This window comes from Manis pentadactyla, chromosome X, assembly GCF_030020395.1.
Source record: "Manis pentadactyla isolate mManPen7 chromosome X, mManPen7.hap1, whole genome shotgun sequence".
Taxonomy (NCBI): domain Eukaryota; kingdom Metazoa; phylum Chordata; class Mammalia; order Pholidota; family Manidae; genus Manis; species Manis pentadactyla.
The window spans coordinates 36171435-36189811 of record NC_080038.1 but is presented as its reverse complement, the minus strand read 5'-3'; positions in this window follow the sequence as shown (position 1 = coordinate 36189811).

Here is an 18377-nt window from a genome sequence, read left to right as displayed (position 1 = left end):
CTTTTGACAGATATTCCACCTTGATTTTGACAGACCACCCCCAAACCCCTTCCTCAGCCTTTTAAAAAAGAAGACTCAAACCTGATCATGTGACTTTTATTCACCAGATTTAGCTTGAGATGACATTAAATTGTTTCCAAAAAGTTAATTCATCCTCAAAAAGACAAAGTATTCACAACATGGAATGAATCAAAACTCAGTCCATAGGCTCCCAAAGCAGAATTCCAAAGATTCTTTGAGCCATCACTGTATTAAAAGAATAAGTTGAAAAATTCCCATGAAACTCTTCTGAAAAGGCCTGGTCTCATTTGTATGCTGAAGTTCTAGTGTTCTGTTAAAAATTCAATCACATTACTTTAGAGCCACACCTCTATATAGGTGTTTCTTTCTCACTCAGATACTGCTTCATTAGCCATTAGTCAAGCACCCAGGTTGATATTCTCAAGCCTAATCTTCACTTTCCTTGGGATAAGAATCTTACTTTTCTAAATTTCCTGATTGTCTAAGGTTGGTGTGCTAGTAATTAAGCTATTCTCTCTCAGCTCCAAACCCAACCTTCCATACTTTGCTTTATGATGCTGAGACCAGGATTTTGCAGATCACATTTCTGCTTGTCAGCTCTTCCATTTTAGGCTTTGCCCATACAGAGTGCTAGAGAGAGATGCAAGGCTAGAGGAGGAAAAAGGTTTACTTCCTGTTTGCTTCTTGGGATTTCCTATCTGCTTCCTGCTCCTGTGAGAGTCACCCCAACCTCACCTTTTAATCCCAGCAGTGGCAGGCCCTCCTGTAGCAGCAGCCGCAGCCAATTTGTCCTTTTTCCAACACTTGCAAAACCTGTCTCATCATGCCCCCACCCAGAAACGCCAGCACTGGCCCAACGGCACTCTTTCCTCATGTGTCTGAGTCCAAGCCTTTTGAGGCCTCTTCTTTGAGAACAAAGACACCAGTGCCAGCCAACTGGTGTACTTTCCTCCAGCATTTGTGTTTCAGCATCACATGGTCCCTCCTCCAGGTCTCTGAGTTCTAATCATTTCAACATTTTCCCTTTGCTCCCTCATGCTAGGAGTGGTAGCTATTTTCTGAAGTTGCTACTTCCATGATACCTGATACCTTACAGATCTCTTTTTTTCCCTTCCAGTACTGTTATGGGTTGAGTTGGGTCCTTCCAAAAGATGCTGAAGTCCTAATGCCCAGTTCCTGTGAATGTGACCTTACTTAGAAATGGGTGTCTTTGCATATGATTAAGTTAGGATGGGCCTTAATTCAATACGATTGGTGTCCTTTAAAAATGAAGGAATCAGGCCACAGAGACAAACATATACAGAGGGAAGACAATGTGAATACACAAACCATCTACAAGCCAAGAAAAGCCTGAGGCTACCAGAAGCTAGGGAGAGGCATGGAATAGATTGTGCCTCACAGCCCTCAGGTACCTGCAAACACTTTGATTTCAGAATTCTGGTCTCCAGAACTAGGAGACAACAAATTTCTGTTTAAACCACCCAGTTCTGTAGTATTTTCTGATGGCAGCCCCAGAAATTAATATAGATACCAACTTAACAATTTTATACCTAGTTAAAAAGTTTTACATTAAGTTCTGTTAAAACAACTGGTGGTGTTTCTGTCTCCTGACTGAACTCTGACTGATACACTTGGGTTTCCCCCAGAAGCAGACCCTTCAGAAAGGTTATGAATGCAAGTAGTTTATTTGGGAGTCATTTATTTTGCAGGTGATCCCAGAACCAAACCGGTAGGAGAGACAGAGAAGGGAAGGAAGGCAATGCAGGATGCATTAATGAAGTTACTGTTGGGGCAATTAGGGTTTAACCCTACTGGAGACCTCTGAGTAACTCTATAGAACATTCCCCAGAAGTATCCCACACAAGGGGTGTGAAGCTGGAATATTTACCCACCAACTCCTGTCCTTCATTATTTGAGGGCTAGTCCTGGAAAGATCAACTCCCCAGCACTTCCACTTTTCCTTGTACATAGGCCAAGCATGCTCCTGTGGTCAGAGAAAGCCCTTAGGCAGAGGAACACTGGTCTTGATGGTAAGAAGTGATGGGCATACATGGGAATGGTGAGAGCAAGAATAAACATGGGCACCAACAGCGTCTGCTATGTTGTTAAGTCTTCAAGGTCTAGTTATTCAAAGCCCAAAGATGCCTTAAGAGGCACAGGAGATTATGAAATGTGGTCTCCTTTTATTTTGGTTAAGAATTGTTGTGAAGCCAGAGCACTATTGCCCTTGCAAATCAACAGCATCAGTAGAGCTGCACAACACAATACAATAACCCTCCCTTTGCACTTGCTGTCTGAACTTGTCTAATGCAAGAAGGTAGATTATGAAGATATATTTAAACTACTTTGCTTATAGTACTGATCCTGTAGCCTCTTTTCAATGACTTGACAGAAGCACAGAATATAGAAACTAGAGGAGGTCTTGGAGATCAGCTAGTCTGCAAGTTAAAAAAAAAAAGGTTAGACTCAGACACCTTTGTACAAACAAAATCTTACAATATGAAAAACAGATAAAAGTGGAGTTACTCTGGTTGACACTTGTGAGGGGCAAAGGGTTGGAGAAATTTACCCATTGGGTGCCTTCTCATCCTACTGGCATCCCTGAAGGGAGGTCACAGAATCCCTATTGCTCATACAGTCCAATTTGAAAAGCAGTGATCTGCTCCGACCTTTTCATGTTAATAGAGAGTTTAAATTTTTCTCCCCTAAAGTCTGCAAGATAATATACATGTTATCTAACATTAATTTTAGCTTTCTTTTTAAAATCCTCATAACTTGAATAACACTAATTCAGAGTGGCTGACTGAGCATTTACATGAATGCTACTACTGAAAGCGGGATTCCCAAAGCAAGTTAATTAAGTTAAAATAAAAAGGTATGGTAACCATTCCAACTTCAATTCATTGCAGTCACTTTAGATAATGGATTCTCACTTTTTTTTAATTAGGAAAAACATTTAAGTGGAGGGGTGGAATTGAACAGTGAGCTAGAAGAAAGAACCAGGAGATACAGATGTAGGAATCAGTAAGTAGTCTTGAAGGAGTAGCTTAACATTGTACATGTGGTTAAGCTCCCTGAAGGTATGAAGTCCAGAATGAAAGGAGCAGAAACCACAAGATGGGGCTTAGACACCAACTACAGTTAATGAGGGAGAAGAATTAAAAAAGACACAGAAGAATCAAACAGATAAGAAAAACCAATGTAGTGTACCAGAATGTAAAGGAGGAAAGAGATTTAAAGAGACCAATTATTTAATCTAGCAGAGCCAAGTAGTTCAGAATGAAAGTTGTTTTAGTACCGCTGACTTTGGCAAAATGGTATTATGGTACTCTTAAATGATGCAGTTCTAATGAATGGGGATGAGGATTCCAGAGGGCTCTAAAGAACATAGGTGTGGACACCAGTTGGGATATTTCCTAATTAAAAAACCAAAAGCTAAAGAAGCAAAACAAAACTGCTTTTCGGTGAGGTTCCTTTTGAGAAATCTTTTGTTAAACCGCACTGTTGCCTATAGCCTACTTTTTCCCTTAACTTTCCTCATAGCCAAGATATGGGTACCTATTATGATGAATCTCTGGTTCATCTAGAGGCTCTCCTATTTTAATCTGCATCACTGCTTGTTTTCTTGGTACTGTTATGTTTGTAGAATGTTAAGTCTGCTTTCTAAAGAGCATTTTTGTTGGATCCTCTGAGGATGGTTTGATTCTGGACATAATTCTTTAATCTCATAAATTTTTCAGTTTTGTATTTATTGAATAGTCATAATTTACATCATTTGAAAAGGCCTGCAGTAGCATCAGTGGTAGTTTTCATTATTTAACAGTTTTTCATAAAAATTCAATATGTTAAAATGCATTCTTCACTGGCATTTCAACATGAGGATCTGCACTCTAGCCAACTGACAATAATTCTCATGAGCTGGTCAACCCTTACTCAGAGTCAACCTGGCTGCAATAATTAGAAACTTCAACAGTTTCGAGAATTACAGTGGTGTTCCTCATAGTGCTGAGAGTGGCTATAGGGAACCCAGTCCCAAGCCTTTCATCAAAACAGAAGGATCCTTTGTTTTGATATTGCTCCAGAGGGTTTTGATTCTGCCCCATGCTTCTCTTTCCCTGATTCTTCTCCATCCCTCCAGTCCACATTCCATGAGTAATGGGGACCACCATTCCAATAGCCCTTATGCAAGAGACCCTGAGATGATCTGTGCCTCTTCACTCCCTTGTCTCCCTATGGGTGTTATTAAATTCTGTTACTTTTTCTTTCACACTTGTTCTGGTTATCTATTGCTCTGTAACAAAACACTGCAAACCCAGTGTCATGAAACAACCATTTAACACTCACAAATTCTGTGGGACAAGAATTTGGAAAGGGCCTGGCACAAATGGCTTGACTGTGTTCTGCAATTTGGGGGCACATAGATTCAGGTTCAGCTCTAGGTGACTCAAATAACTATGGACTGGAATTATTTAAAGGTTTCTTCATTCACCCATCCAGCATCTGGGTGGTGATGACTCCAAGGCTGAACTTGGTTGAGACTGTTGACTGGAACACCTACACACAGCCTCTCTGTGCGGCTTGGGCTTCCTCAGAACCCACCCAGGCTTGCCTGGATTCTAAGAGGCAATGTCTTCAGGAGTGGCATATGGAGAACAAGTATTTCAATAGAACCAGGCAGAAGCTGTATGGTCTCCTTCAACATCACTCAGATATCTTGCATAATTACTTTCATTGCATTCCGTTGGTTACAAGCAAGTCACAAAGGCAAGCCCAGATTCAAGATGAGGAGCTTCTGAGGGTAACTGGCAAGTTCTCACTGCAGAAGAGCATGTAGGATAGGAAATATTGTTGCAGCCATCTTTGGAAAAAACAATCTGCTACAACAATTTTGATGGTCATTTTCACTCTGTTTTCTGTCTAGTCAGCAAAACCCTTCATCTGGGCCTGGGCTGTCTTCCAATCACAGAGTAATGGCCAGCTCCACAACAGCTTCTCCATTTCTTTTTTTCTTAACACCGATTTATTATTTTATAGTTCTGTAAGTCCAGCATAGGTCTCACTAGGCTAAAAATCAAGGTGTCTGCAGGGCTGTGTTCTTTTCCGCAGGTTCTAAAGAAGTATCTGTTTCTTTGTTTATTCAGGTTGCTGGCAGGATTCAGTTCCTTGTGGTTGTAGGATTCAGATTCCATTTCCTTGCTGGATGTGAACTGAAGGCTGTCCCCAGTTTCCAGAGGTCTCTTGAATTCCTTGGCTCACAGCCTCTTCCCCTGTCTTCAAAACCAGCAATGGTGAATGGTTTAAGTCCCTCTCACATTTCAAATATCTCCTGCCTCTTCTTTCATAGCCTTTTCTGCCTTCCACTTCCACGACCCCATGTGATTACACTGAGCCCTCTCAGCTAATCCAGGATAATCTCCTTATTTAAAATCCATAAACTTAATCTATCTGCAAAGTTCCTTTTGCCAGATGATATAACATACAAAGGCATAGCACCAGGGATTAGGGTTTGGACATCTTGTGTTGAAGGTCACAGTGACCCAAGGCAAGAGCATCACTTCTCAATTTCATGTTTTATTATTGTGGTAAATACATATATAACATAAAATTTGCCATTTTAAGTGTACAATTCAATGGTATTGACATTAATTACATTCACAGTGTTGTGTAACCATCACCACTACCCATTTCCAAAACCCTTCCATCATCTCAAGCAGAGATTCAGTATTCAATAACTCTCTACGCTAATATACTTTTTGTCTCTATGAATATACCTATTCTAGATATTTTGTAAAAGTGAAATTATACAATATTTGTCCTTCTGTGTCTGACTTATTTCACTTAGCATAATGTTTTTAAAGTTCATCCATGTTGTAGCATGTATCAGAACTTCATTCCTTTTTAAGGCTGAGTAATATCCTAATCTATGTATGTACCATATTTTGTTCATCCATCTGTAATTAACATGTGGGTCATTTCCACCTTTTGGCTATTGTGAATAATGCTGCTATGGACATTTTTGGGGGTGGCAAATACCAAAGAGTGGAATTGCAGGATCATATGGCAATTCTATGTTTAGCTTTTTGAGAAAAGGCCAAACTGTTTTCCACAGCAAATGCACCATTTTACATTCACACCAGCAATGTATGAGGGTTCTAAATTTCTCAACATCCTCACCAACACTTGCTATTTTCTGTTTGTTTGTTTGTTTGTTTTTTAATAACCACCTAGCAGGTATGAAATATCTCATTGTGGTTTTGATGTCCATTTCCCTAATGACTAATGACATTGAACACCTTTTCATGTGCTTATTGACCATTTGCATTTCTTCTTTGGAGATATGTCTACTCAAGTCCTTTGCCTATTTTTAAACTTGGGTTGTTTGTCTTTTTGTCCTTGAGTTATAGGAGTTCTTTATATATTCTGGGTATTCCACTTATCAATATACAATTTGCAAATGTTTTCTCCCATTCTATGAGTTGCCTTTTCACTCTCTTGATAGTGTGCTCTGATGCACAAAAGTTTTTAATTTTGAAGAAATCCAACTGACCTATTTTTTCTTTTGTCACCTGTGCTTTTGGTGTCATATTTAAGAAACCAAGGTTTCTTAAGCCAAATCCAAGGTTATGCAGAAGTTCCCTTAGGTTTTCTTCTAAGGGTTTTATAGTTTTAGCTCATCACATTTAGGTCTTTGGTCTATTTAAAGTTAATTTTTGTATATGATGTAAAGTAGGGGCCAAATTCATTCTTTTGCATGTGGATATCCATTTGTCCCAGCACCATTTATTGAAGAGACTATTCTTCCCCCCATTGAATGATATTGGCACTCCTGTCAAAAGTGAATTGAACACTCTATTTGTTGAGCAACTTTCATAGGATAATCACTACTTGTTGCTTCTGTAATTTTTCCCTCTTTATTCTCATTATGCATGTTAATCCTATCCTCAGAACATCACAAGGGTTCCTCTAAACTAAGGTCAAGGCTGTTTGTCTCAGTGACCAGGGCTTAATCCATTTGGTCCCTCCCCAGGTCGCATCATACCATCATATAATTCTTCATTGTACTATGTATTCTCCCCTGGTGTCGAATGTCCTATTGACACACAATCTATAAATTGTCCTCCCACTCCTTTTTCAATGGCCTTTTAAAGACCACCACCTCCTTTGTTACAGATTGTCAGAATTAGTTCAAAGAACCTTTTCGGGTCCTGGCTCTTATTCTTCCCCCAAAGTCATGTGTTCCACTTATGGCCTCAAGTTAAGGACACATTCATTCATTCATTCATTCAACAAATATTTGTTAAATCCTTTTAAATACCAGGCACTGAATTTCATGCTGGAATTTTCCATTCTCTACACAATTTCTTTGGAGTGGTATTTCATTCAGGCTAGCTCTGTCTACTCCAGCTCTGCCCCTGGTTATAGTGTTTTAAATTCTTTTGATCCTATGCCTATCCTTCCTCAAGTTCCTGACAGTCTACTCTGGGTTTGAGTCCTATGCCCCCTGTTAAACTAGAAACAGCAATCACATAATTTTCCTAAAAACACTATTCCTCTCTTCATGATAATAAAAGCAGTTACCTTGTATCAACACCTACTATGCACTGGATGTTGTGCTGGACACTTGACTGGTTATCTCTAATGTTTATTCTGGGGATCATTGTTCCAGGTATTGGGGATACAGCAGGGAACAAGACAAAGTTCCTGCCTCAAAGGACCTTATGTTCTCTCACAGTTCTTGACGTGATTCAACAGGGTACAGAGAAATTAAGTTGCCTGCCCAAAACCACACATCTGTTAAGTGGCAGAGCTGAAATTGAAACCTCATTCACTGATTCCAATACTTATATTCTACTGAATCAAGCTACCTCTCATGGTCTCGCTCCAGTCATTAACTCACATTTTTCTAACATAAAATTTCTAAAACTCTCACAGTTTATAAAGCTATTAAAACCTTGATGAATGATAACAACTTCAGAATGTATATTAGGATACATGTAATTTGGAGATTAGAAAATTTTGTTTCAACCTTAATTCTTAACATCCTTTCAAAATTTACTAGTTAATCTTCCTGTTTTTATTAGTAGTAGTGCTCCATTAGAAAATTCAGGGTTTTCCTTTATCTTAAGGTATTCTTCTAAGTAGCTATTCTTTTAAGTAGCACTATAGATTCTCAGTGTAGCAACCTAGAGGAAAAAATGGGGTAAACTGGGTTAAAATACTGAGTTCAGGACATACTAGAAGGTAACTATAAAATTTTATTACATACTTGATATAAACCTATTTTGTCTTTCATCTTTTTCCCAAAAAGGGTATTGCTAAAAGAAATCTGTTCAAGTGTAAGTGAATACACTGTGACCTAGTAAACAGTAGTCAAGTCTTGACTCTGCTACAATGAATTAGATAAACTTATGAACTTAGATTTTTCCTTGGGCCTTAATTTTGCCTTCTGTAAAATGAAAGAGATTGGATTAAGAGCAATACTGTTTGCATAGCACTTTACACTGTTCAATGCAATATTTGCATATGGCCCGACTTGATCATAGCAACAATCTCATTATCCCAATTTCTTATGGTTTCAAATTAGGTTCTGGGACATGCCCAAGTGGTAGAAGGCTTAATCCTAACCTTTATCTTCAGACTCTAATCCTATGCTCTTTCAGAGGCAAGAGGATCTCCAATGTCTCCTGCAATTCTAACTACATAAAATTCCAACAGCCAGGCTAGTTGAGTACTGATTAATCAAGTAATCCAGCTCGATTTCATCATCTCTGAATATGTGCTAATATGCCCATCAGTATGAACAATCTAATTATGTCAAAATTTATTGGGATTTGGATTCCTAAAAATCATTAACTTTTTACTTCATTTGCTTGGAAAATAGATTACATATTAAAAATAATTAATGTTTATTGAGTGCTTACTATGAACCAGGCACTGTTCCAACTACTTTATACATATTAATTCATTCGAGTCTCCAAATTTTTATACATATTAATTCATTTAACTCTCCAAGCACTAGGACATAGACAATACTATGATGCCCATTTTTTGGATAATGAAAACTGAGGTACAAAGATGTTCAGCATTTTAACCAAGGTCCCAAGTTGTGTTAGATTGCCTTATTTGCTCACAGGTTTCCCTTCTTGCTGAGTCCCCTCTCCATGGAAGAAGTAAACTTCCATGTTTCACTGACATGGGCTTTGCCCAGTGGAATGTTAGTTGGCATGTGCCTGTGTAGTTTGACTTCCTTTCTTGTGCTTCTGGTATCCACCACGAGGGAACATACCCTGAGTAGCCTGTCCAGAATGAGGAGATAAGTGGAACAGACCTGAACCTAACCTACAGCCTAGAACCAAGCCTTGCAGATCCCAGCTGAACCCAAGAGAGGCAGTCAGTCCACTGGCTTGCAAGTGAGAAAATAAAGATTTGATAGTTATGTTACACATCCTTATTTCAGCAGAATCATGACTTACATGCACAGCTATAATGAGGCACAATCAGAAATCAGCTGCATAGCCTACATTTGATCTAAACCACTTTAAATCAATTTGAGCCGCTGCACTAAAAGTACTCAGTTCACAACTATTTGACCTGGAATGCGGGCTTCCTGTGTTCAAAATATTACACCTTGAAAGCATGTCTAGGATATAAAGGGGATGATGCTGCTGTCATAACGAGCAACTCAAGGCAGACAGCCTTGTACTTATTTAGACTTGCTCTGACTCCACTAAAAATAACTCATGCATTTTGCTCTCAGGGCCCACATAGCCCAGTTCAATATTTTCTGTAAACTGGCCTGGACGAAGAGATGTGTAGTCAATACCTTTCCTTAGATTTACTAATGGCTTTATTTTTCTTTTGTATTAGAATCATAAACTTGGGCAAGATATTCTGTTGTTACGATGCCACACAGAGGACATGTGAAATCTTGTAATGGTTCTTTCAAGATTTTTTTCCTCTGCTAACAACACCTGAAACAATGCTGTGGGTTGTGTTTAACTCCATGTGACATCCATAACATTCAGTGCTTGCCTCTGTGCCCTGGTAGAACTTGGTTTGTCTGTGTGGGGTCAAGTGGGATGATGCCTTCACTCCCAGATGGCTTCCTGGCCATGCCTAGATGCCTGGCTCAAGATTCCCTAAGTCTGAGGCTTAGAACCTCACCCCCCTTGTTTTGAGAGAAATCTTCTGCGTTGATGGATGTTTTGTTGCCCTTGTCTAGCTTGGATTAATACTTAGTCTATAGGCACACACCTGATCATCTACACTTGCCCTCTTACAGCACTAAATTATGCTTTCTATCTTTATCTTGCATCTACCTACCACTTCAGCATTTTATTAAAATAAGGGAGAAATGTGGGATTCACATACAAATCAAGTATAAAAATCAAATGAATAATCATATGACTTGATTATTTATAGTTCATGATGCATGATCAAAACTGAAAGTTTCTGTGATATGACTGCCCTTGCACTGTTCACCATGTAAGAACTTGTTCACCATGTAAGAACTTGTTCATTATGCTTCAGAAGATTGGAGACTGTTGAGAGTTAGGCTTGGGATTGATTAATGATTGTGCATTGAGTCCCCTATACAGAATTTTATTGTTGTTAACAACCATTTGATCAATAAATATGAGATGCTCTCTCAAAAAAAAGATTCCCTAAGTCTTAGGTAACCAGGAATGTACATCTGTTCATTCATTAAATATTTATTGAGCATTTGCAGGATGAAGCATTGTGCTAGACAGGCACTGAAATGTCATTTGCTATTTCTTCTACATCATAAACAGGTGTCAAAATTGAGATGTAAGCAGAGTGAGCTTGTCAAACTTTCCTGCCTCTTCCCTTCATTTCTCTTCGTGTGAGTCTTGGTGTCATCTCCGCAGGCCTCAGGTATCATTGCAGTCTCTCCTAGCGCTAACAGACCTCTGGCTTCCCTCCTCTCACTTCCACCCCCATACACTTAAGCCCTTTCCACAGGCAGGGGTGTCTTTCACACGTTTCCTTGAATAATATCATTTTTCCCTTTACATGTGAATGAAACCCCCTTGACTGCAGTTCAGGAATCTGACATGGACAGTTGACATTTTAGGCACTTGTAGATAGAGATTCGCCATTGGTGGGCATGAAACTTCTGTTGACAATGTTGCAGAAACTGGAGGCACAGAACATGGTGTGACTATGGTATGCTCAGGCTGCCTTAACCTCTGAGTCTCAATTCCTTCCCTGTGCTACAAATGGACACATACGCACACACACAAGACAACCTGAATGTTCCTCCAACAAAAGACTGGTTAAAGAAAATGTGTAATATACATCCTTTGGGGTTCTATGCAGCCATTTTTTAAATAAGGTAGATTTGTATAAACTCAGAGAGATAATTATAAATTACCATTAAGAGCAAAAAGCAAGTTAACAGACATGTGATCTTATTTACAATCCAAAGCATGTATATCATTAGTTCTTGCTATAGTCAAGACCTGAGCTAAGCACTCATGTGTCATCATATTTAATCTTCATAATAACTCTGCAAGTTATGTATTATTATTTCCCCCCACATTACAGGTGAGGAAATAAGAGATGATAAATAACTTCCAAGACTAGTAAGTGTTGGGAGGAGGATTTGAACTCCAGACCCTCTACTTTGCTCAAGGTATAATCTCCTGTAGAGAAAATGGAGTAGAAAAGAGTAAAGCATTGTTCCTAGTCTTCTCCCCACATAAAGGCTTTTAGTCCCACTAGGGCACTGGTTTCTTATTATGTGGAACATGTACTACTGAGGGTAGAAGACGTAATTTTGGGGATGGCTTTGGCAAGCCTTGCACCCACCATTAAATAACATCAAACCCCATAGTGAGAACATTATTCCCTGTTCAATTTTTTTAAATCCTCTGATTACATCACTAACAAAGTTTCAACTCAGCACTGGTCTTTAACACCCTCTTAACACTTGCTGATCTCCATTTTTTACAGAAAGCCAACCTCATGCTTTGAGCAGGCAAGTGTTATCTAATAGTTATGTAGTTAGACTTTAGTAATATTGTATTTTCATTGTATTTATATCAATAGTTATCTTCTATTTAAGGCAAGTGATACAGGGCATTCATTTACTGTAATGATCAAGTGCTTCCTAGTTTAAGGAAATGTACTTAAGTATTTTCTTCATTTAAGTATATTAGTTTTAAGAAAAATATTAACTAGTGGGATAAGTGGTATACAAATATAACAAAAGTCAGTACTTATATGATTAAAATGTGAAATAGCTTACTGTGCTAAATAATAAAGTAGTTTGAACAGTCATGAAACTGAATGTGCCTGTCTACACATAGCATTTGTCAACCAACTGGTGCCAATAACACAAATAATACTTATTTTTATATAAGTAGAATTTGAACAATAAAATGTAAATAAAGATTATACTGCAACTCAGTAGGGAAGTCTAAGAATGTAGTTAAGAAAATGATAACTGATGCTTATTTATCACTTAATACAAACCAGGCACTATTCCAAGTAACATATGTTACCTGACAATAGCAGCATAGAGGTGGTAGTGTTCTCTTCATTCCATGGATGAGGAAACCAAGATACAAAGAAATTAAATAACATATCCAAGGTCAACACAGATTATAAATCTGACTTCAAAATCTATTCTTACTATGCCATACTACCTCCCGATAATGAAATTATTCTAAGTATTTATGAAAATTCTTATCCTTCTTCCTAAATGCTTACACAGAGTCCAGAAACTTAGGCCTGACTTTCAGTTGACATGGCAATCAATACCTTGCTACCTGTGGATAAAGTGAAGGTTCCTATGGCCAGGACTCTCACCTGGCCCTGGTCGACTAGCTCACTACACATGTGGGGGAAATACATTGTTATTGACTCTATATAAAGAGCTCCACCCTGTAGCGATCCTCCTGCCCCAGCCTCCCAAGTAGCTGGGGTCTACAGGTGCGTGCTAACTGTTCACTCTGGTGTAAACGGGAATGAACAAAAAACAGAAAACAAAGACAGACAGACAATGGCTGCAGCAGCCCCGATGTGGCACAGCTCCTTTATTTTTATACTGCCTTTCTCAGACCTCAGCCAAATGCTATACTCATCTTTCTCTACTCTGGGGGAATAGGCCAGAGCATTCTGTTGATTTCTTAGAATCTGCCCAGTAAGCAGGGGTGGTGTTTTCACATGTTCCCAAGGCCATCCTGTTTGCAGGGTAAGGCATCTTGGCTCATTTGTGAGACCAAGATATGCTCTTGTGGGAAGATAACTTCCAAGGACTGCACCAGTTGTTTCCAAGCTGGTGCTACAGGTGCTTCCCCATTCTGCGTGCAGACATGGGGGAAGACAAAGGCCGTCCCCTTCACCTCCCAGTGCTCTGGGCAACATGGTGGCATGGCTGCAGAAGAGCCGAGATGAGGATAAAGACTGAGATGGCTGTGGGGGCAGAGAGGCCCAGAGGCAGAGACCAGCTTGCTGCATGCAGACTCTCTGAGTGGACGGGATTCTAGTGATTGACCTGCAACTGTGGAAATAAAGTTGGGTATAACCCTTTCACCCCAAGAACGTTCCACTCTCATTTCTTTGGTCTCATTGAATCCATAGTGAACTTGTCTGGGGCTGAAACCCATTGGCAAAACACAACCCATATTCTCTTCTTAGAAAACCTACTTCATCTTCCACCATAGAAGTGTTATAACATCCCCATCCAAGTCAGAGTTGATTGGACTAGGGATTTACACCTGACTTTCTCCTGGGAATTCAGAATTGACACACTATGAAACTTAACTCAAAAACTGGGACACAGAGAGACTGAATCTCGGAAATAAAATCAAGTAGAGATGGGGCAGGAGTCAGTATCATGGCAAGCCAAAGTCACACAGTAGCTGAAGTTCTAGAAGTGTGAAAAAGCTACAGGTGATAGGACCAAGAGACCCTGCTGAGGATGAGATCGTGCTGTGGCCCACCTTAGTGGGCAGGACCCCCTACAGTGCCTGATATCTCAGTTCCCATTCCTATGTGGCCTGGACACAATCCAGTTCTTAGCCTCAAGGGTCCATGAGATTGTAGCACTTAATGTTAGAATAAATCCTGTTCCACTTCAAGCTAGCATAAGTAGATTTCTAGCTCTTGCTATCAAACATGCCTAAAGAGGGGTGAGGTTGCACCTAACAGATTGTCTTGCCAACGGGTTTCAGCCCCAGGCAAGTTAGCTATGGATTCAGTGTGACCAAAGACATTGACAGCAAAACGTTCTTGGGGTAATAAGGATTATACCGAACTTTATTTCCAGGTGGCAGGTCAGTCACTAAAATCCCATTCACTCAGAGTAAAGCTGCATGCAGCAAGCCGGTCTCTCCCCTTGCCTCTGGGCACCTCTGTCTGCACAGCCATCCTCTGGGATTCTGTCCTCAGTGCTGCCACAACTCCTCTGCTCTCCTGCAGCCTTGCAGCCCTGCCACCATGTCACACCCAGAGCAATGGGTAGAGCTCTTTATATAGAGTCAACAGACATGTATTGCCCACAGGTGTGCAGTGAGCTAGTCAACCAGGACCAGGTGAGAATCCTGGCCACAGGAACTCTCATTGGATCTACACTCCACCCCTCCAGGATTCTCTCCTCTCTGTCTATGTGCCCTTAGTCCTCTGCAATGGTCCCTGTGCAAGGAAGCTCGAACATTGTTCTCCAGCGTCTCCACCAAAAAGTCTTGCAGACACACAGGCCAGACTCGTGGCTCTGTCTCTGACCCCTGCCTCTTTGGTCTTAATGGCTGGAACTGCTGCTCTGGTTTCAGCTGTTGCCATAGCTCCAGTAAGATCCTATTTGGCTTCCTGTCTAATTTCTTCCATCTACTCCTGCCTGTATCAAATCAACCCACATCTGGGTCCTTGTAACCCTCATGGGAACCTTCAAATTCCTCCTCTGAGTAACAGGTTTTACTTCTTTCCGGTTTCTCGTTGCTTCAGCTACTGTATGTGTCACCTCGCATTTTGTAATCACTGCCTCAAGGCAGGCTGCACTGTCAGGGAAGACAGCTTTCCCATCTCTGATCCCGACAGAAGAATTCCATCCACCCCTAAGTCCCACAGCCACCGGCTCAGCCTGAGTATAGGGGTGGACCACAGAGTGCTCCATGACCTGGGGAGGGGGCTGCTCCTCTCCTTGGAGAACTTTCAGCTGCTGGGTCTTTATTTTCTTTACAACCACTGGGTGTACTTTCAATACAGGAGGGGCCAGTGCTTCCAGCACCACCCCTTCATCCTTCCCCAGCTCCTCCACTTCTGGGGCTGATGGCACCTTTCTCTCCCCTACCCAGAGTGCCTCCTCTGCTACAGTGCCTCACAACAATGCCAGCTCAGTCTTCAGAAGCTCTCTTACCTTCAGCTCAATGCTTCGCAGCTGACGTTCTTGTGCCACCTCCACCTGTGCTTCCCTCAGGAGTTCGTCTTTTTCCTTGATGGCCTCTTCCTCCTTCAGAACACCTGGCAGGGCTGCTGTCTCGTCTCCAATAGCACATTGCTGCCAGCACTCTCGTGCCACCTCCTCCCGCATCGATGCCATTTCCCTCCTCAGGGCATCCACAGAAGTTTGCAGCTCACGTTTTGTGCCACCATTTATTGGGTCTCCTCTGTAGACTTTTGTAATACTGTGAGAAGCAGCCAACCCACAGTCCCTGCTGCCTCACGGGCACTCTGCTTCTCAAAGGATCTGCTTACTATACCAAGGGCCACCCCTACTGCCTCAGGTGTCACCTCCACTTGCCTCCAGTCCTGAGGTGGGGCCCAGTCCTGTAGGAGGGAAGCCACCTCGGACCACATACCCATTGGGGGATGATCCACTGTCTCCCCATTCACAGGGGCAGCCTGCTGAAGCACTCCTCCCATAAGAGCAGCCTGTGTTTTTCCTTGGTCAACAATGAACCCTGCCAACTTTTGCCAATTGTCTTGCCAATGGGTTTCAGCCCCGGGCAAGTTCGCTATGGATTCAATGTGACCAAAGAAATTGACAGCAAAACGTTCTGGGGGTGAAAGGGTTACACCCAACTTTATTTCCAGGTGGCAGGTCAGTCACTAAAATCCCGTTCACTCAGAGTGAGTCTGCATGCAGCAAGCTGGTCTCTCCCCTTGCCTCTGGGCCCCTCTGTCTGCACAGCAGTCCCACACAGCCATCCTCTGGGCTTTCTCTGCACAGCTGTTCTCTTGGCCTCTGTCCTCTGCTCTCCTGCAGCCTTGCAGTCCTACCACCATATCAAGCATAGAGCACTGGCCAGAGCTCTTTATATTGAGTCAACAGCCATGTATTGCCCACAGGTGTGCAGTGAGCTAGTCAACCAGGGCCAGGTGAGAATTCTGGCCACAGAATTCTCATTTTATCCACACAGATCTTGAGAGAAAATGTGAAGTGATTGTAGGATCGATGGTAATAAGGTACCCTTGGTCCCAGAATGAGAAAATGGTAGTCCATGTCATGGTGACAAAATAACTGGTTAAGTTATAGCTAGCATCTCCAGGGCACCTGTCAAGAAGCAGAATCTGCAGGACTTGGTGGCCAAATATAAGGCTATCCAAGCAAGTCAATTGCAGGTGATAGCTTACATAAAGAATATCAAGAGACAAATTCCTTCCAGAGTGCCCAGCTGGAGGAAGATAAGGAAAAGCAAGGCACTTAGGTAGTTTTCATGGACTGCTCTTCCTGTATCAGCATGTCCCAGGGAAGTACTGGAAACTCCCTAAGGTTTAAAATGGCTTCAAAGGGAAACTTTATCAGAATCTACTAAGTGATGATTTGGAAATGTGTTAGTAGGCCTGACAATCCTAAGTAAATCATCTTGCAGAGATGATTTAAATTATACATTATTGGTAATGATTATTCAGGTGTAATGAGCTTAATTGATTACAAGAACATTTTTTTTTAAACATGTAATAACTGCCAGTGTTAGTTTGTTGTTTGAAGTGTGCACTAGTGGGGATGATTTGTAATTTTAAAGCATTTGATTTGCATTCGCTGTGAGATATTTTTAAATATGTAAACAGGATTGGTGCTCTCCCATAGCCCTGGATCATGCTGTTACTAAAAGATAAAGCTTTGGTTGATATTCAAAAGCTACTATTTTGAGGCAGTTCTGTCTTGCCAATGGGTTTCAGCCCTGGGCAAGTTCACTATGGATTCAATGTGACCAAAGAAAATGACAGCAAAACATTCTTGGGCTGAAAGGGTTATACCCAACTTTATTCTCACAGTGGCACATCAGTCACTAAAATCCCGTTCACTCAGAGCGAATCTGCATGCAGCAAGCCAGTCTCTGCCCCTGGGCCCCTGTCCGCACAGCTGTCCTCTGGGCCTCTCTGCAGAGCCATCCTGCACAGCCATCCTCTGGGCCTCTGTCCTCGGTTCTGCCATCACTCCAGCCTCTGCGCTGCTCTCCTGCACCCTTACAGCCCTGCCACCATGTCCCACCCAGAGCACTGGACAGAGCTCTTTTTAGAGTTAACAGCCATGTATTTCCCACAGGTGTGCAGTGAGCTAGTCAACCACGGCCAGGTGAGAATCCTGACCACAGGAACTCTTATTTTATCCACACTCCACCCTTCCAGGATTGTCTCCTCTCAATCTATGTGCCCTTAGTCCTCTGCAATTGTCCCTGTGCAAGGAACCTCAAACATTATTCTCCACCCACTCCAGCAGAAAGTCTGGCATACACAGAGGTCAGACTCATGGCTCTGTCTCTGACCTCTGCCTCTTTGTTCTTAATGGCTGGAACTGCTGCTCTTGTTTCAACTGTTGCCATAGCTCCAGTAAGATCCTATTTGGCTTCCTGTCTAGTTTCCTTCCATCTACTCCTGCCCGTATCAAATCAACCCACATCTGGGTCCTCATAACCCTCATGAGGCCCGTCAAATTCCTCCTGTGAGTAACAGGTCTTATTTCTTTCTGGGTTCTCATTGCTTCAGCTACTGTATGTGTCACCTCGCATTTTGTAATCACTGCCTCAAGGCAGGCTGCACTGTCAGGGAAGACAGCTTTCCCATCTCTGATCCCGACAGAAGAATTCCATCCACCCCTAAGTCCCACAGCCACCGGCTCAGCCTGTGTATAGGGGCGGATCATAGAGTGCTCCACGACCTGGGAAGGGGGCTGCTCCTCTCCTTGGAGAACTTTCAGCTGCTGGGTCTTTATTTTCTTTACAACCATTGGATGTGCTTACAATACAGGAGGGGCCAGTGCCTCCAGCACCATCCCTTCATCCTTCCCCAGCTCCTCCACTTCTGGGGCTGATGGCACCTTTCTCTCCTCTCCCCTGCTACAGTGCCTTGCAACAGTGCCAGCTCAGTCCTCAGAAGGTCTCTTACCT